The 15,691-nt window shown below is 38.9% G+C and overlaps 1 long non-coding RNA gene across 2 annotated transcripts in view; it reads right to left on the bottom strand.

Annotated features, from left to right (window-relative positions):
• Positions 1-15,691, bottom strand: part of LOC125332903 — a 139,754-nt gene that overhangs the window by 31,416 nt on the left and 92,647 nt on the right. Inside the window, exon 5 of one of the 2 annotated variants that reach the window (XR_007206664.1) lies at positions 15,296-15,538. The exons of the other annotated variant lie outside the window; for it this stretch is intronic. This is a non-coding gene — a long non-coding RNA (uncharacterized LOC125332903). Of the gene's footprint in view, positions 1-15,295; positions 15,539-15,691 lie in introns of those variants that run through there. 2 annotated transcript variants of the gene reach the window in all.

Raw genomic sequence — 15,691 nt, 5'->3', positions numbered from 1 at the left:
CCATGCCATCGAGATAAGAAACGGCTTAAAATATATCAGAATCTCATACAATTCCTTATTACGCAACTGGGAACAAAGAGCAGCTTTTATGCAGCAGCAAAAACTTCCAGGCCATACATCATGCAGTGGGTTGATGCTGGAGAACAGACTTTATTCATTCCAGATCAAGGAGTGCTATAGAATGGATGATAAACTTGCATGTTGAACTCTAAAGTTGCTATTCAAGTTGCTTCACGACAAAAAACAAGGGGCTGAATACAAGATTTGATTATCTAATTCCCAATACAACACAGAAAATGTGGTACTTTCCTTCTCACATGTCTGAGGTAGAAAAATTGGCTAATGAGTTTAATCCACTTACCTCAAAAGAAAAAGTGAAGTATTTGCAAATAAGTTTAAACAAATTTTCAATTAAAAAAAATTATGAGTCATGGCCTCTGTGTTATTTTAGGAAAAACAAGCAATTACACTTAGTTCTAACAGGTGGAATAATGACTTTTTCACCTGTCAACTGACAGCTTAAAATTCCCACACATGTAGCCCATTTCTGTTTCATCTTTTCTTTGAATTTCAGCTGCTTTGCTTTTCAATGCCTGTGCTTTGCTGGTGTCTCCTTTGTGTCTGAAACTCTCACACTGAGTTCCGCCTCTTTGGTGCTGGGCTTTCTTTTCACAGTGACATTTCAACATAAACAGTCAATATTCATTACCTCAAAGGAGACTTCCCTCCTATTGCTGACCAATTAAATACCAGCTGAGTTAGGCAGACAAAGGTAAAGAAGTTGGAACACAGGAGTGGCTGGGGTATATTTCTTCTTCCCTTAACAGCGAAAAAATGGATTCAAAACAAAGAAATGACATTATTGGGAAAATCTGAAGCAGGGCAAAACACTTTCTTCAGAAGTTATGCTCCTCCTTTTTATCTTGCGTGTTCCTTCCTAGTGTTATTTAGTCTGTAGGAAGGAACAATAAAAAATGCATATGTATCACAGGGACGAAGAGAGATCACAGGTATTCCTCTCCAATCCCAACTTTGACGAAATAGCAAGGGTGTAACAAAAAATAACATCTAATATTTGATGCCAAGAAAAAGGGCTTTTCCCTTTTCATTCCTGAAATGTGAATGAGATTCGGATACGTTTTCAGTGCTGTTGCATTACGTTCAGTTCAGCGAAGGCCACTTCACTCTGCATTATGTAAGGTTCAGCTCTGAGAAGGAAAATACCCACCTAAATAGATCATGAGCAAGGGTGAAAAGGTACGCTAAACTTGTGGCTTAAGAGGACAGCCTGCTGTCAGACTGCCTGGAGGCTGATCAACCTCCCCCTCTTCCACAGAGTGGGAGGGGATGGGCATCAGTATCATTCACTGCCTCCCAAACACAGCCTTTAGGGGAAGGAGCAGTTCTACCCACAGCACTGCAATCCAGGGACTCACACAGCTTCACCTGCAAAGTGCAGGAGCACTGAATCATAAAAATACCCGGCTGAGAAGGATTCAGAAAGCTCACCCAAACTGCACACTTGCCTCAAGGCAGGAGCAGACACCTGAACTCCTCCTGACACATTTATCTGACCTCTTGCTGAAAACCTGCAGCAACAGAGACTTGACTCCTCCCTTGGTGATCCATGCCAGTGCTTAACAAGTTATCAAGTTCTTATACTGTCGAAAGTAGATCCTTTTTGCTATGAAATAAGCCTGCATAAACCCAAATTCGCACACACCCAAATGGAATGCAGAGACAAGATCAGTGGTATTTTGGCCCATAATATTTTTCAAACACCTTAGGCATATACAATAGGTGTTGGGTGATGAGGTTGTTTAGAGATCAGTTTCAAAAAAATACAGCAATTTTTTATAAGCTGTAACAATGCAGAAACTTTAGCTGCTTTTCTTAATAAATGTATTATTAGAAGAACCTGCCAAAGAGAATGAAACAGTTTGGGATATGAGGGTGCAAACATCAGCACCAAATGTGATGCTAATAAAAACAAGTCTGAAATCAAAGGTCATAATGATTGCTCAGTACAGGATCAGGCTGAATTGTCACTGTCTGAAACAGTGTTTTTAATGATATTAAATTTTTCCAAGAACACATAAACAATTCTTTTTCTTCTTGTGAAACAGGTTTCTGTAGCACAAAGGGGCCCAATCCCACAGCCTGCCCTCAGTGGGAGGTTTGCTTAACTAAGAAATGCAATGTCAGGCTTTCTCAGAGGAAAAAACAATACAAAGAATTGGTGTAGATGCTTTATGTAAAGGTAACAGCTTGAATCCCTGTAAGCATCCAGATGATTTTTACTTAAATGGATGTGACACTGCCAAGAAAGAAACTTTATCCTCATGAGAGATCTTTATTAGCCAGGATACTTAACCCTAAAGATGAGGAGAATTTAATAATCACAGGGTTGTTTTCTCCCTCTTTCTTTCATTTGTGCAACCAGCAGCTAGAGGGCACAAAAGAATGCTTTTACCTTATGATCTATCATATAAAAGAGCTCTACAGACTGAATAAACAAAAAAAAATAAATCAGTGCTAATATCATAGCATATTACATGTTTTGTTTAGGATCTTCATCCCTATTCTCTTTCGCAAGAAGCAGCAGCAATTCAGAGACAATGGCATGACAAGGCAGGGGACTCATCAAAGACCTTTGTCCCACTAAGAACATGTATTTAAACCCAGAATGTAGCAGGTATTTCACACTGCACACACTCGCTGTGAATATGGTCATCATTACTTGCCTTAACTGTTTTGCAAAGCTCTTTGTTTAAAACTAATATAAACACGTATTTAACCTCCTTCATTCTTACATCTTAAATATTAATGCTGGCTGTGATCCTGCATTAATAACAGCTATTATTTTTGCATTAATAAGGAGCTTACAAGAATAAACATGGAAGTCATAGTGCAGCCTTCCTGTCAATTAAAAAGAGAGTCAGTTGTAGTTGCAGAGTGCTTTATCTTATCATTTCACTCAGGACACTCCCAGGTTCACAGATCTGATCTGAACAGCTCCAGTGATAATAAACATGTAAGTACACAAAAAACCATCATGGCAAGAAAGCCACAAAGGAGGTTATCAGTGAGTTGCCAATTTTGGAATCCCTCACTTTGGAAAGAGCCTTATCACTATAAATGAGGTCATTTATGTGGACAGTGTGAGCACAGAGCTTGACATTTTTCCACCAGAAATCCTCATAACCCCAGGAGGGGTCACATCTGCTGCTCCACGGTGAAACAGGGGGGACCTGAACAGCTAGGTGTGTATTTGTCTGTGTGTATATATACCCATATACTTAAAAAGAAAAGCAAAGCAAAACAAAGACCCTTCCCTTCACCCCTAATGAACTTCCCCAGCCCCTTAGGCTGAAATGACTTGGATCCGGATAGAGTACCATTTGCCAAATTGTAAATTGCCTACATTTATTTTGGGAGTGCACTAAACAGAGTGCTAATTGCCTTGTTTAGCACTTTTCCTTCTTTCATTTGCACTGGTGTAAAATCTTAGTAAATTAACTCAGGATTTTATTATGTAGGTAGCATTTGAACAACTGAATCAGTGAGAAAGCAGCATCAAAGGACTGATAAAAGAGGAGTTGACTCTACCCAGAATGCCATTTATATGTCCCTTGAATTAAAAAGGATGAAATTAACTTTTAATCCTTTTGCTTTTCATATAGCTGATCTTAACATAACATGTATTACTCAGTCATTTTATTTGCATTTACTCATTTTAAAATGTTAATAACTGTGGTTGCAAAGCTTACTGTATGGGAATGTGCAATTGCTTGTATTCATATACATAAGTGTGTACGATTCCTTAGTAATTTTTTTGAACTGCAGCCAAACACAGACTTGAGGCTTCTGTTTATTGTCAAAGAGAACACCCTGAAGAGCAATTCCCATCTAACTGTTCAGTGGGCTATGCAAAATTAGCTGGTGGTCTCACACTTGTACACAGCACCAATGGTATCTTATTTTTACATGAAGTCCAAGGAGAAAATATGGGAAGGGGGGGGGAGCAGGGAACAATCACCCTGTTTTGTCCTCTACAATAATTGTCTTTCCCAGAGGAAAATGAGAAATTTTTCATTTATTCTGGGAGCATAATCAAAGATATTACATATATAAACAGGGTGTTTTAGGCTATAATCTCTCACCAGCAAAATTTCCCCCTAAAAGCCATAGGCTGAGGATTTTAACGTGGTAGCCCCATTGCTTGGGAACAAAACTTCATGACAAGAAAATTCAGACTGGAGACCTCCAAACCCATACTCAGTAAATCTGGGTTCTGTTCTGAACTCACCTACTGGAAAATTTAGATGGATTTCAAAAGCAAGGACTTATTGGGGGTGTTCTACTAACTGAACCTTCATTTTCCCAAGTTCAGAGAAGCCAGAACTTTTGTCTTTGGATGCAGCCAAAAAGTCTCATAAGTTCAGAAATGATGGATAAAAGCCTGTTTGTTGCTGTCAGTAAAACACTGTGCTTGCCAAAATTTGACGTATTCTCTTCTTTCAGTTTGTTGTCCTTTCAAGTCATGTATGTGCATAGATGAGGAGCTCAGAAAAAATAAAAAATAAAATAAAATAAAAAAATTTAAAATTATTTATTAATGTTAGAACAAATTCAATAAACTGTTTAAAAGAAATAAGAAGAATTTTCCTAGTTTCTGATATATATTTTTAAAGGCTACTTTACTGATTATTTTCCCCTCAGTACTTCTGATTGTAATGGGAACAGGAAACACAAAGCAACTTAACACTAAAAGTCAGCAATTCCTGAATCCTTGGCTTTACATGTACCTTTGATTAAAAATTATGTAATTATTTTCAGGTACTCAAACCTCTGTACACTAAGGTACCTTACAAGTCACAAAAAGGTGATTACTTCAGAAAGTAGCTTTTTTAATGATATTTTTTAAGCTCAGTTTCCAGACCAACATTTTTTGGGAGGGTTCCAGATAAGTATCAGAACTTTTGGATGCTCCTCCCAATCCAACCAGCCAGCCATTTGATGTAACTCTATTATTATTTAACACCTGGCTGCACTGCTGTGAAGTGCAGTGTGAATAAAATATGATTTAGAGTGTGCTGGCAACTATTTGCTAACAAAACAAAAGAAATGTTTTCTAATGATTCTCTGCACATAAATTTATAATAGAGATCCAGAAGTGACTCCTTACATTACAAAGGTGAAGGAAGACATGCCAGATGTTTCCACATCCAGGACTGGGACCACATCTTCTTGCTGCAAGAGTTAGTAAGTAGGAAAAGAAGTGGGTTACAGATTTATTTTTATCTGTGCAAGAATATCATGGTTAATTAGGATGTGATATCCCTGTTACTGTTGAGATTTTTACATTACAGGTAACACATAGAACTCATTCAGGCACTAGAAATCCATGATCTTCCCTGCTGATAACACAGGCAATGAAAATGTCAGGAAGTTTTTCATTATAATCTGAAAGTGTTGAATTTAAAGTACTGGGGAACAGACACAATGGGCACTGGAGGGGATGTAGCCACCGACCACGTAGAGCTCTGTGGATACGAGTCTTTCCTCAAGAAAGCTGCATAAATCTGGCAGAGATGAAGTTCACTCTGTCAACTCAGTAAAGAAGTGAGCTACTGAACCCACTGAGAAGGGAAGAATATTTGCTGCAGATGGACTATCTAAGACACAGGCTGAATAGTTCTGATAAATGAGTACAGAGGAGCCTAAGAAGAGGATTTTGGTTTTAACCACTGTTTGACCACTTTGGCCTTAAAGTTTCAGGAATTTATTTTTAATGAATTCATCTAATACTGAAAAAGAAATGGAAACAAACAGGTGCTTTCAAGTCCTTTGAACTTCAGTATTTACTGACATGAAAAAAATTAATATGGCAGAAAAAATACGCAGAGGGGAACTTCTCTGTGGATATATAGATTTTTAGGTTCTAATATAGTCACTGATCTCAGGCAAAATGAAAATGCTATAGAATCTCCACCAATAACTTCCATGCAGAGGTGTTGGTCACCATTAGTATTTTAAGCAAATCCTGCCCATCTTCACTTTGTAACAGAAGATCATTCATTAAAAAATATACATTATTGCAGTTAGAAAATACAAATAACTTTGCAAGCCTATCAATATAGCTCCTTCTCTGCAATAATTTATACTTTATGATACCAATAGGATTCTTAAAAGACATAGTCTTCAAAATAGAAACACAATGGTTGCACTAATAAAATAAAACTAACCCTATCCAGGTATCTTCCAGGAACAAATTTTGATATTCCTTCATTTATTAAGACTTTTAAACAAAACTAGGGTAATCTGGATCTGCATAGAAAATATTTTTTGTTCAAGTAGTTATAAGTGTGATTAAGTCATGAACTAGCAATTACATGTTATAATACAAAGTCCTAAGAACCTGAGATGTGTACATCTGAGAGAAAATAATACATACAGCTACTCCAGTTGCATCAACCTTTTCAGGATGGTAGAGGATGTAGTAGTAACTCAGTGAAAAGTGACTGCATAGTGGCTATTCTGCTCACCTGGATTTTTAGGGACATATTTTCTGTCTTGCCACTTCCTTCCTATTTGCCCCCTGCCCTTGTTCAGCTTCATTCAGCTGTTTTAACTCATTCAAATCATTGGTACACCTGGAAGATAAAGCACCAGTTTTAATCAGTCTTAGTACTTGTGATGCTGAGTCAGCAGGGCTTTGAGATGACTCTGCTGTATCTTTTTCTTCAAAAAACCCAAGAACCCAGTGCTATCCTTTTAAATGCCAGGGAGAGTTTTGCCTAAACCAGGCACAAGACCAACGAACTCTTTCAAATGAAAACAAACTCAGAAAAATTGAAGAACACAGAAAACAGAACGAAAAACTGGGCAAAATTCTCTTGTGTCCTAACAAAGTGGGTCCTTTCCACCAGGCGGGCTCTTGGATCAGCAGCTCAGTGACTTTCTAAATGTTGACAGGCTGTGCACAGTCCCCTGGCTCCCTTGGAAGCCCTGGGCATTCCCTGCCAGAGCCCTGCCTACTCCCTGGCCGCAGCAGCACCATGGCCTCAACCCTCGCTCCAGGGTCCCTTTTCCCCTAACTCATCTTCTGTGATCATGCTCAGATGCTCTGGAGGAAGGAGCAACCTCCCCTGACTGCAGAGGGCTGATGCAGAGGACAGCAGTCAGGAGAAGTTCAACATCTATGGTAGCCTCCTGGGCTGTGCACACATGCTGGCTTACACATCATAAACTGCAAATAATAAAATGCAGTATCTCCAGGATATTATTTCATAAATTACAATCTTAAAGTGATTCCACTTCAGTTTTCCAAGTCTGCAGGAAAGCAGCTTTCCTCAAGGGACCTGCTGGAAATCCTGCCTCGACCTGGATCCCAAGGGAGGCTGGAGGGTGACCTTGGCAGAGTCTGGACTCCCCTCCCTGCTTCCATTGGTACAGGGTCTTACACAACAAAACCACCTATGAGAGCAAGCCCCACATTGCCTCCACGCACTACTGCCACACAAAATAGGACTATTTTTAACCTATAGAGCACTTAGCTTGAAAACTGCACTGTAGTAGTTGAGAGCATTGGTAAAAGAGCTTGGTATGATTTGTCATATTTCATGCCTGTAAATGATAGGACAAATTTTAAATTACTTATCCAGTGCTAGAGACAGATTAGTGACAGAAAACCAGAGGCATCCATAGGTCTTTACACCCATTTCTGATCTTCCAGCAGCAACCAGAGGTCCCCCCTGGGTATGCCTCAGCAGCAGTGGATGTCAGCCACAAACGATGGCAGCACCAATGGGAAATGGTTAACAAAGGTTTGATATTTCATTTTGGGGGGCAGGAAAATTAAATCTGCAGTTTGTGACTCTTAGGAAATTAAGTCTCTATTAGGAAAGGGTTAAAGACAGATTATGTAAATAGGGATATTGTTATTTCTCCCATATGTAGCACTGTGGAGTGAAGACTGCTTTCTCTCCCTGCCTGTTTTTTTCTTTTTTTTTTTTAGTTTTTCTTTTCCACAAATTGAGAGATTAACCTGGTCTCAATTGAAATGGCAGCCCATATCATACCTTCCCTTGATCTCACAGCATGGCTAATAACAGCTGGGGCCTACCAAGCAGGCTTCTTTATTTTTCCTTTATTGTTCCAGGCCACACAACCGTGAACCTTCAGCATGTTATGTACTTAAGCATGGTCAGGTTGATGTCATTATTTTCTTATTGTTGTGGAGCTCCCTGGGTGTTTGCCCATATTCATAGAGAGGGGCTTGTGTGCTCTTTGTAGGTTAACCTTTTAAAAAGGAGATGCTCGACCACTTGCAAATGTAGCCCAGGGCTGTGACATTGCACTGGCCGATTGGTACGCTTCAAAACACATATTAGCACCGCTTGTGCTATTTTATCTTTCTTTTTAATTTTAGCCCAGTCTTGTTAGATAAATCTTATCTGCACCACAAGTAAATGCTTGATAGAGCACATTTTTAAAGCCTTTAGAAGAAGGGGGAGAGAAAAAAAGTGTGGTTTGTCTGGGTCACTGTGTGCTTTGTCTAAGTCTAGGCAGAACTATTTGCCAGTTTATCTGTCCGCTGTCCCTCCATCCATCTCACCAGCCACCTCACAGCAAACAAGCCACGAGCATTAATGCTGAATTGTGAGAGCTACAGGGAAAAGTGCTTCTCTGCATGAATCCCAGCCACAGTCAGCTTTTACAATCCTATAAAAATTGGTCTACTTGCTATCAGTTCAGCCTGGGAAGCAAGCACAGCTCTCAATTGCCTCCAGCTTTGATGTAAGCACCCCACAATATTTCCGTTTTAACTATAGTGGAGAGAAGACACCTATAAAAATATTAATTAGCTCCAGTTGACACCAGATGCAGTTAACATACTGTGCACCAGCTCCAAAATACTAGAGTTTTTATTAGGTAAGCTAATGTTTATTAGGATCATTAAAGTCTGAGTCATAAAATGCTGAGCATAAGAAAGATGTTCCAGGTATTATTCCTACCACGTATCAAATGTAAGTTTGTTAAATTGTACTTCCAGTGTTAATTATTTTGGAATTCATTTTGCAAATACAAGCTTTCAAAGAATTTGGCAAGGTTTTTTCAGGCACTCAGCTGGCCAAAATGGAAATAAGTGAAGGGGTAGTTTTTCCTTTCCTCCCTCTTACCTCCACTGGTTTCAGTGAATTTTGGCCTTTTAGCTTTTAAATGAAGCAGATACAAACTGCAGCAGAGATTACAGGCTTAATGTCTGACTTATTTCAGTAGAGTCAATTATGATAGTGATAGTCCTGGCACCAGTGTATCCTTTGCTGCATTTTCTTTTGTAGACTGGTTGATCCTTTGCTTTTTCAGCCTGGGAGGTCAGGAAGGTGAGTGGTACAGCCAGGCAACCAGCAGCCTTATGTATCTGGGTCACTTCAGTGCCCTAAAGGTGTGCCTAAAGTTACTGGTGTGATGGGAAGCACAAGCCCACCTGTGCTCCAGTGCATGAGGATTGGATTTATAGTCACCACCACTCTGGATGCACAACTTGCCCTCTGTAAAACCTGTGCCACTCAGGCAGGAGGTGAAACAAAATGATGCTGAGATCTTACAGAATGGAGCACATTGGGTTCCACATCCATAATGATACCTTTGGAACTTCCTTGTGTCTTTACCAGCTACAACCAGGATTGTCGCCCTAATGCTTCTTTCAATCACTGTAGAAAAGACAAACAACAAATAGACTTCATTTTTCTTAATTTTTGAGGTTCTTATTTACAACAGAGTTCTGATTGCATAAGCCACCATATGTGCCTATGTCTAAGCATAAGGATATGTGGTCTGAATCCCTTGCACATGACCATGGGGTTTTGCATGGATCATGGTTTTACTCTTCAGAATGGAGTTTCTTGAGCCAAATAGAGCCAATCAGTTCTCTCTCTTATGTCTGTAAGGAAAAAATTGAATATGAGCCACTCCTTTTATGCAAACCTCCCTGGACAATCTGGCTTACTCTGGAGTGGAATTAGGAAGGCCAACACTTCAAAGTTGGAATGGTCATGGAGTTTGATCTTGATGGAAGTCTCAAGTCCCAGTGAAGATGGAAACAGCACTGAACTGTCACTGTGGATCCCCCTTTTTCATTTTCAGGCTTTATTTTTATTATCAAAAGCCCTTGTTTAGTCTCCAAGACAATACTCAGTAATACCCTGAATTCATTTTTCTCTGACATTTTGTACCTTAGTAATTTCTCCTCTGCAGTGCAAGTAAATTTAATGTTCAGGTAAAATGGTAATTTTCTCTTGACACTAACTCTGAATATTTCCTTCTATAATGAGACATTCCAAGTAACTGTTTTAATTCCCTAAAATGTGTGGAAAACTGTATGTATAAATATAAATTTATAGGTATATACCCATATATATGCCTCACTGAAATGTGAATGCGTCAGGCGTATCCTTACTTCAACTTTGTTTAAGCAAATTTATAATCAGAATCACAAATGAATAAAATTAAAATAAAATTAACATCTCTCCCATATCTATTTTAGTGGTGTGGTTGTAGTACAGCAATGAACTGTGAATTCATTAAAACCTCAACAGTCTAATCTTTTATTATGTTACACAAGATATCCCCTGAATTGATCTTCTGTACACTTATAGTACCCTATTTAAATGAAGCCCAGTTTTTAAAACTACCTTAATATTTTCCCAGATCAGCACAGCTCAGCTATGTAAAACAGCAAGTTACACCACCGTATTTATTTTGACTGTGACACTTCAGGATGTTTTTATGCCAAAATCTAGGATCGCATTTCCTGGTGTAGGAAACCCCTAAAAATTAAGTAAACCTGTAGAAAAAAATGAAGGATTTAGTCCAAAACCTTTCCTCCATGTAAGTATGATAAATTTTTTCTAATTTTTGTGGGCCAAAAGAGATTTCAGATTTTACTGAAAAATTTCCAGTGTCTCTTTTCAAATCCTTTGGTCCTATCAAAACCCAAGAAACAACAATATTGCCAGAAGACACTATTTACTAGGAACCATGGGCTACCATTTGGAAAATATGACTTGATCAAGATGTCCTTTCAGATAGCACCATGCTCTGTCTCTGGTTCCATCAGGTCTTTGCATATTTTAAATGATATTCAGAAATATGCTTATGCTTTTTTTTTTTTTTTTTGAGATCTGATTTTCTTATCTGAACTCTTTTAACAAAAGTATTATGCTAAGTATAAAAGCTGTCCAATTTTTTCCAACCTTTTGCTTCTCTCTAAACCACAGTCATTTTGTTAGACATTGAAAATGTCTTGATTTAGTTGTCTTGCTATTTTGGGCCTGTCCTGCCCCCTGCAGTGGTAATAAGGATGGGGCTTCCTGCTGGGTCCTGAAGAATACCATTTCACGGCCGCCACATAGCTGGCGGCTTTTATTTATGGAGCCAAGAAAATGAATGGGTATTAGTGTCCAAACATTTCAACATGCTCCTGTGGCCATGCACAAAAGGGACTGATTTGCAGCAAATTTCCACTTATTTTCCAAAAGTATTTACCTTGCAGAAGCTTGGCTGATCGCTATAATGGCATAGCAGAGGGGAAAAATGACCATTTCAGAACCCAATTTTTATATATGTTTCTGAACCTTAAAAGTGCTATACTTCTTCTGAATAAAGATAATACTCTTGGTTGCTAGGCTTTTATGGATATGTGGCTAATGCCAGCCCTTTTTTCATGTGTGTCTTTACAGCAGATGAAATAGGCATTACCTAAAAGCGAGACGCTTACTCTGCAATGGGGACTGCATGGGTGAAAGCTCTTGGGAAAGACAAAACTTCTTTTGAACCCTGCAAATGGCACCGAGGCACCTCCAAGAGGGGTTTCCAACACCTGTACTTGTATCTGCCTGCTGGGGACAGCACAGGGTGTATCTGATACTTTTCCTGAACTACCCCAGTGAATTTTGGGAAGGACTTTCAGCTGGTACTTCACTAGGTAACTGCACAACACCTGCACCATGATGCTATCCCAGAAAAATGCAGATCTTGACCAGGATACTATACCAACAAAAACTGGTGAGAGCCACACATGCCCTTTAAATCACTGAGATGTAATAACCATATGAGGCTGTTAAGATACACTTGCTGACAGTTCTGTCCAGACTCTGCAAAGTTCAGGAATGCAAATCAAAATCTTGTGCTTGGGTCTTTAAGCAGTTCCAGATGAGCTTTGTGGCAGCAAACTTTTAGGGCAGTCAGCATGTGGGTGTTAGATGACAGAAAGGCTTAGTTGGATAAAATGAAAACTATTCTTAGTTCTGCAGGTGTTTGCAGGTACCCAATTTCAGGTGCAATTCCATGTATACACATGCACAGGTGGAGACTGTATGCTTGAAGGTCCCCACAATAATATTTATAGGAAGCCACAACAAAAAGAAAAACTGGATTACTTGTACTGTAACATCATTTCTTGGAAGTTCCCAGCAGGTAAGTTGTGAAGTCTGGATAATAGAATCACACCACTACAGTAGCTGCTATACAAGTTTATGCAGGTCACCAGATTTTGCAGTCTGCAACCCCTTTCAAAAGAAACAACACAGGAAAGAAAGACTTGTCTGTAGCAATATCTTTGCGATATTTTTTCCATTTTATATTTTTAATTGAGATATTATTCAAAATATAAACTGCATTACTACTGTGTATGGTTACCTCGCCTGCATTAAAATGCAAAACAAATTTTTTTCTAATTGATAAGTTGAATGTTGCTATCTGTACTTTTTGCCTTTTATCCTGGAAAGTCATCTGGCAATTGTAATAACACTCCTGATTTAGCTCCTCGTCTTCAGTGTACCTCTTTTTCTCCTAAAATCAGTTTACATAAATGACAAAACTAAAACAAGAATTCTATTTGACCACAGTGTTTGAATACCTTGCAAAGTAAATAGACCCATAAGGAAAAATATCTGAAATCCTGTATGTGCAGCAACCCATCTGGAGCTGCTTGATAGTTGCAGCACTTGCTCCCTACTCTTTTGTTTCCTATTCAGATTCATTCTAGTCAGAGTCTCCGTCTCCTAAATCTATTCTCATTCAGGCAATCCCAAAGAAACAGTACACAACATGGGTAAATCCTCTGCAAGGAACAACTCTACCTCCTCCTGTTATCCCACATTCAACTGCTGGTATCAGTTACACTATATATATGAAAAAGAGATGGGGGAATGAAGTGGTGGAATAGAGAGCAGGTAAATAATCTCATCTGTTTCAACATCTTTCAAACTATTCATGAGGCGCACCAAGAGAAACAGCAATGGATAGTTGAGAGATGCTCTTTCCTTTTCTTGCTCCCTAGAGTTTTGTGAGATTTTGCTCCTCTTCACATTGCACAGCTGAACACACCATGCACCAGAGCAGCATAGGAAAGGGATAAATAAAAGGTGCAGCTGGAGGAATATCTATGAGCCTCCGGGAAAGGAAAAACCCTTTCTGTGCGCCTCAGCTTCTCCCACTGGAGAATTGATATTCTAAGGTTCCCAACAGAGTATTGTGAGGGTTTGCTATGAATTCTGGAGGCATTGGGTAATTTTTAAATTTCCACTTAGTTTCTGATGAAACTGTAGGTCTGTATGATACTTAACGAAAACCTTAGAACACCCTTAGAAGCTACAAAGTACTTCGCAGCTAATGTAAAAATTTAATTTTCCTAAGCAATCAAGGCCAATCAAATACCAGACATAAGTGACCTGTTTTAGAACAAACTATAATATTAAACATTTTAAAAATAAGAATATGCCATTAGTCTCCTTACCTTGCAACACTGCCATTAAGACAATGAATTGGTGAATTATTGTATTTTATCCTGGTTAAGAATAAGCTGTCCTGAAAACTCTCATAAAAAGTAGTGTATATCAAAACTTATTCATTTCACTATGACTTGATTTCATTCTGTTGTCATGAAGCAGGCAAACTTTAGTAAAAATGAATACCTTGTTCTCTCTTTTGTTCCCTTTCTTAGTGTATCTTGGTTTATCAGTGACTGAGAAAGTCTATCAAATCCTGCTTGAGGTCCTTTTTTCAGTCATTAGAAGTGACTCATCCTCAAACCTCCAATTATTATAAAGGTTTTGTCTTGTCAGGGAAGCAAAAAAAGAAAAAAAAAAAGAGAGAGAGAGAAAGAAACAAATTTTGCTTTTTTTTTCCTGAGGTTAATAATTACCTTTATCAAACAATGGCTTTGCATGTTACAGCATTAATTTTGCAGTAAATTATAGTGCAGGTAGGTGGAATTGCTCACATTGCTTGACCAAAGTGTCTGACCCAGCCAGACCTCTGATTGATGGATAGTTTTTCATTTTCTACTACCAGTTCTATCAGACAGAATCGAAAAACTGGATGAAAAAGATCCTATTTCATGTAATAGTATTTTGTTATATATCATTAGCACTTAATTCTGTCACCAGTGCCATGTCTGTGTTAACTAGGCCTTTCAACTTAATCCCCTCACACCTCAGTCTGACATACAAGGATGTTGGGAGGTTATGCTGGGAGAAAATTAGAAGGGCCAAAGACCAGTGTGAACTTAGTCTGGCTACTGCTGTAAAAGACAATAAAAAATGTTTCTGTAAATACACTGGCAACAAAAGGAGGGCTAAAGAGAATCCCCATCCTTCGGTAGATGCAGGGATAAAACAAAGCGACAAAGGATGAGGAAAAGACTGAGGTGCTTCTTTGCCTTATTCTTTAATAGTAAGACCAGTTGTTCTCTAGGTAGCCAATCTCTTGATCTGGAGGACAGGGAGCAAAATGAAGGCCCCATCATCCAAGGAAAAATGATCAGTGACCTGCAACACCTCTTAGACACACAGAGGTCTGGATGGGATCCACCCAAGAGTACCGAGGGAGCTGGTGGCAAGTGCTCACCAAGCCACTTTTCATCACTTCCCAGCATTTTACTGGGGAGCTCCCAGCTGACATGAAGATGTAGTGGACTTGGCAGTGTTGCGTTAATGATCTTGGACTCAATGATCTTAAAGGTCTTTTCCAATCTAAGCAGTTCTATGATTCATCTTTGACAATTGATTAACTAAAACTCTTGGTACCAATCAGTGAAATAGTTCAGAGACCACTGCTACATTGTGACTTGGTCCAGACCCTACAAAGGGATCTCTCTGAAAAAATTAAAAATGTGATTAGAGCATGATTAGAGCCACCTTTGATGTAAGTTCCTTAAGTATCAGTCCCAGTATATTCTCAATTGACTGAGTATGAGCTCATGAAACTGGCTACTCACCTGAGTAACAACTGCGTATTGAAGTTCATGTGGCTGTTACTCCAGTACTGTTATCCAAGGTACTTGCTGTAGTTCAGACACATCCACTCAGGTGTAGTATTACACCTCTTTATGGCTGCAGAGAACTTCAGGCTTGTTCAGGACCTCTTTTTACCATGGCTTCCATGTCTTGGTGAACTTTATGTCTCTACATTGTTTTTTCTGTTTAGGCCACAACCCATGCTTAAGTCTGAGCTTGCCTTATAAGCAGAACTATTAAGGAAAAGGTGGACACATGTTTTACAAACTGAGCAATCATGAGAATGAAACTCACTTAAATGCAAGTATTACCAGGTGTTTTTAACAGAGTTGAATTTAAGTCAAGGTAGACGAAGGGTAAACTATTCAATGAGTTTGCTTTGCTTT

This window comes from Corvus hawaiiensis, chromosome 13 (assembly GCF_020740725.1).
Source record: "Corvus hawaiiensis isolate bCorHaw1 chromosome 13, bCorHaw1.pri.cur, whole genome shotgun sequence".
NCBI classification, from domain to species: Eukaryota; Metazoa; Chordata; class Aves; order Passeriformes; family Corvidae; genus Corvus; species Corvus hawaiiensis.
The sequence above is the reverse complement of the archived record's forward strand: the minus strand, read 5'-3'. Positions and strand labels throughout refer to the sequence as shown.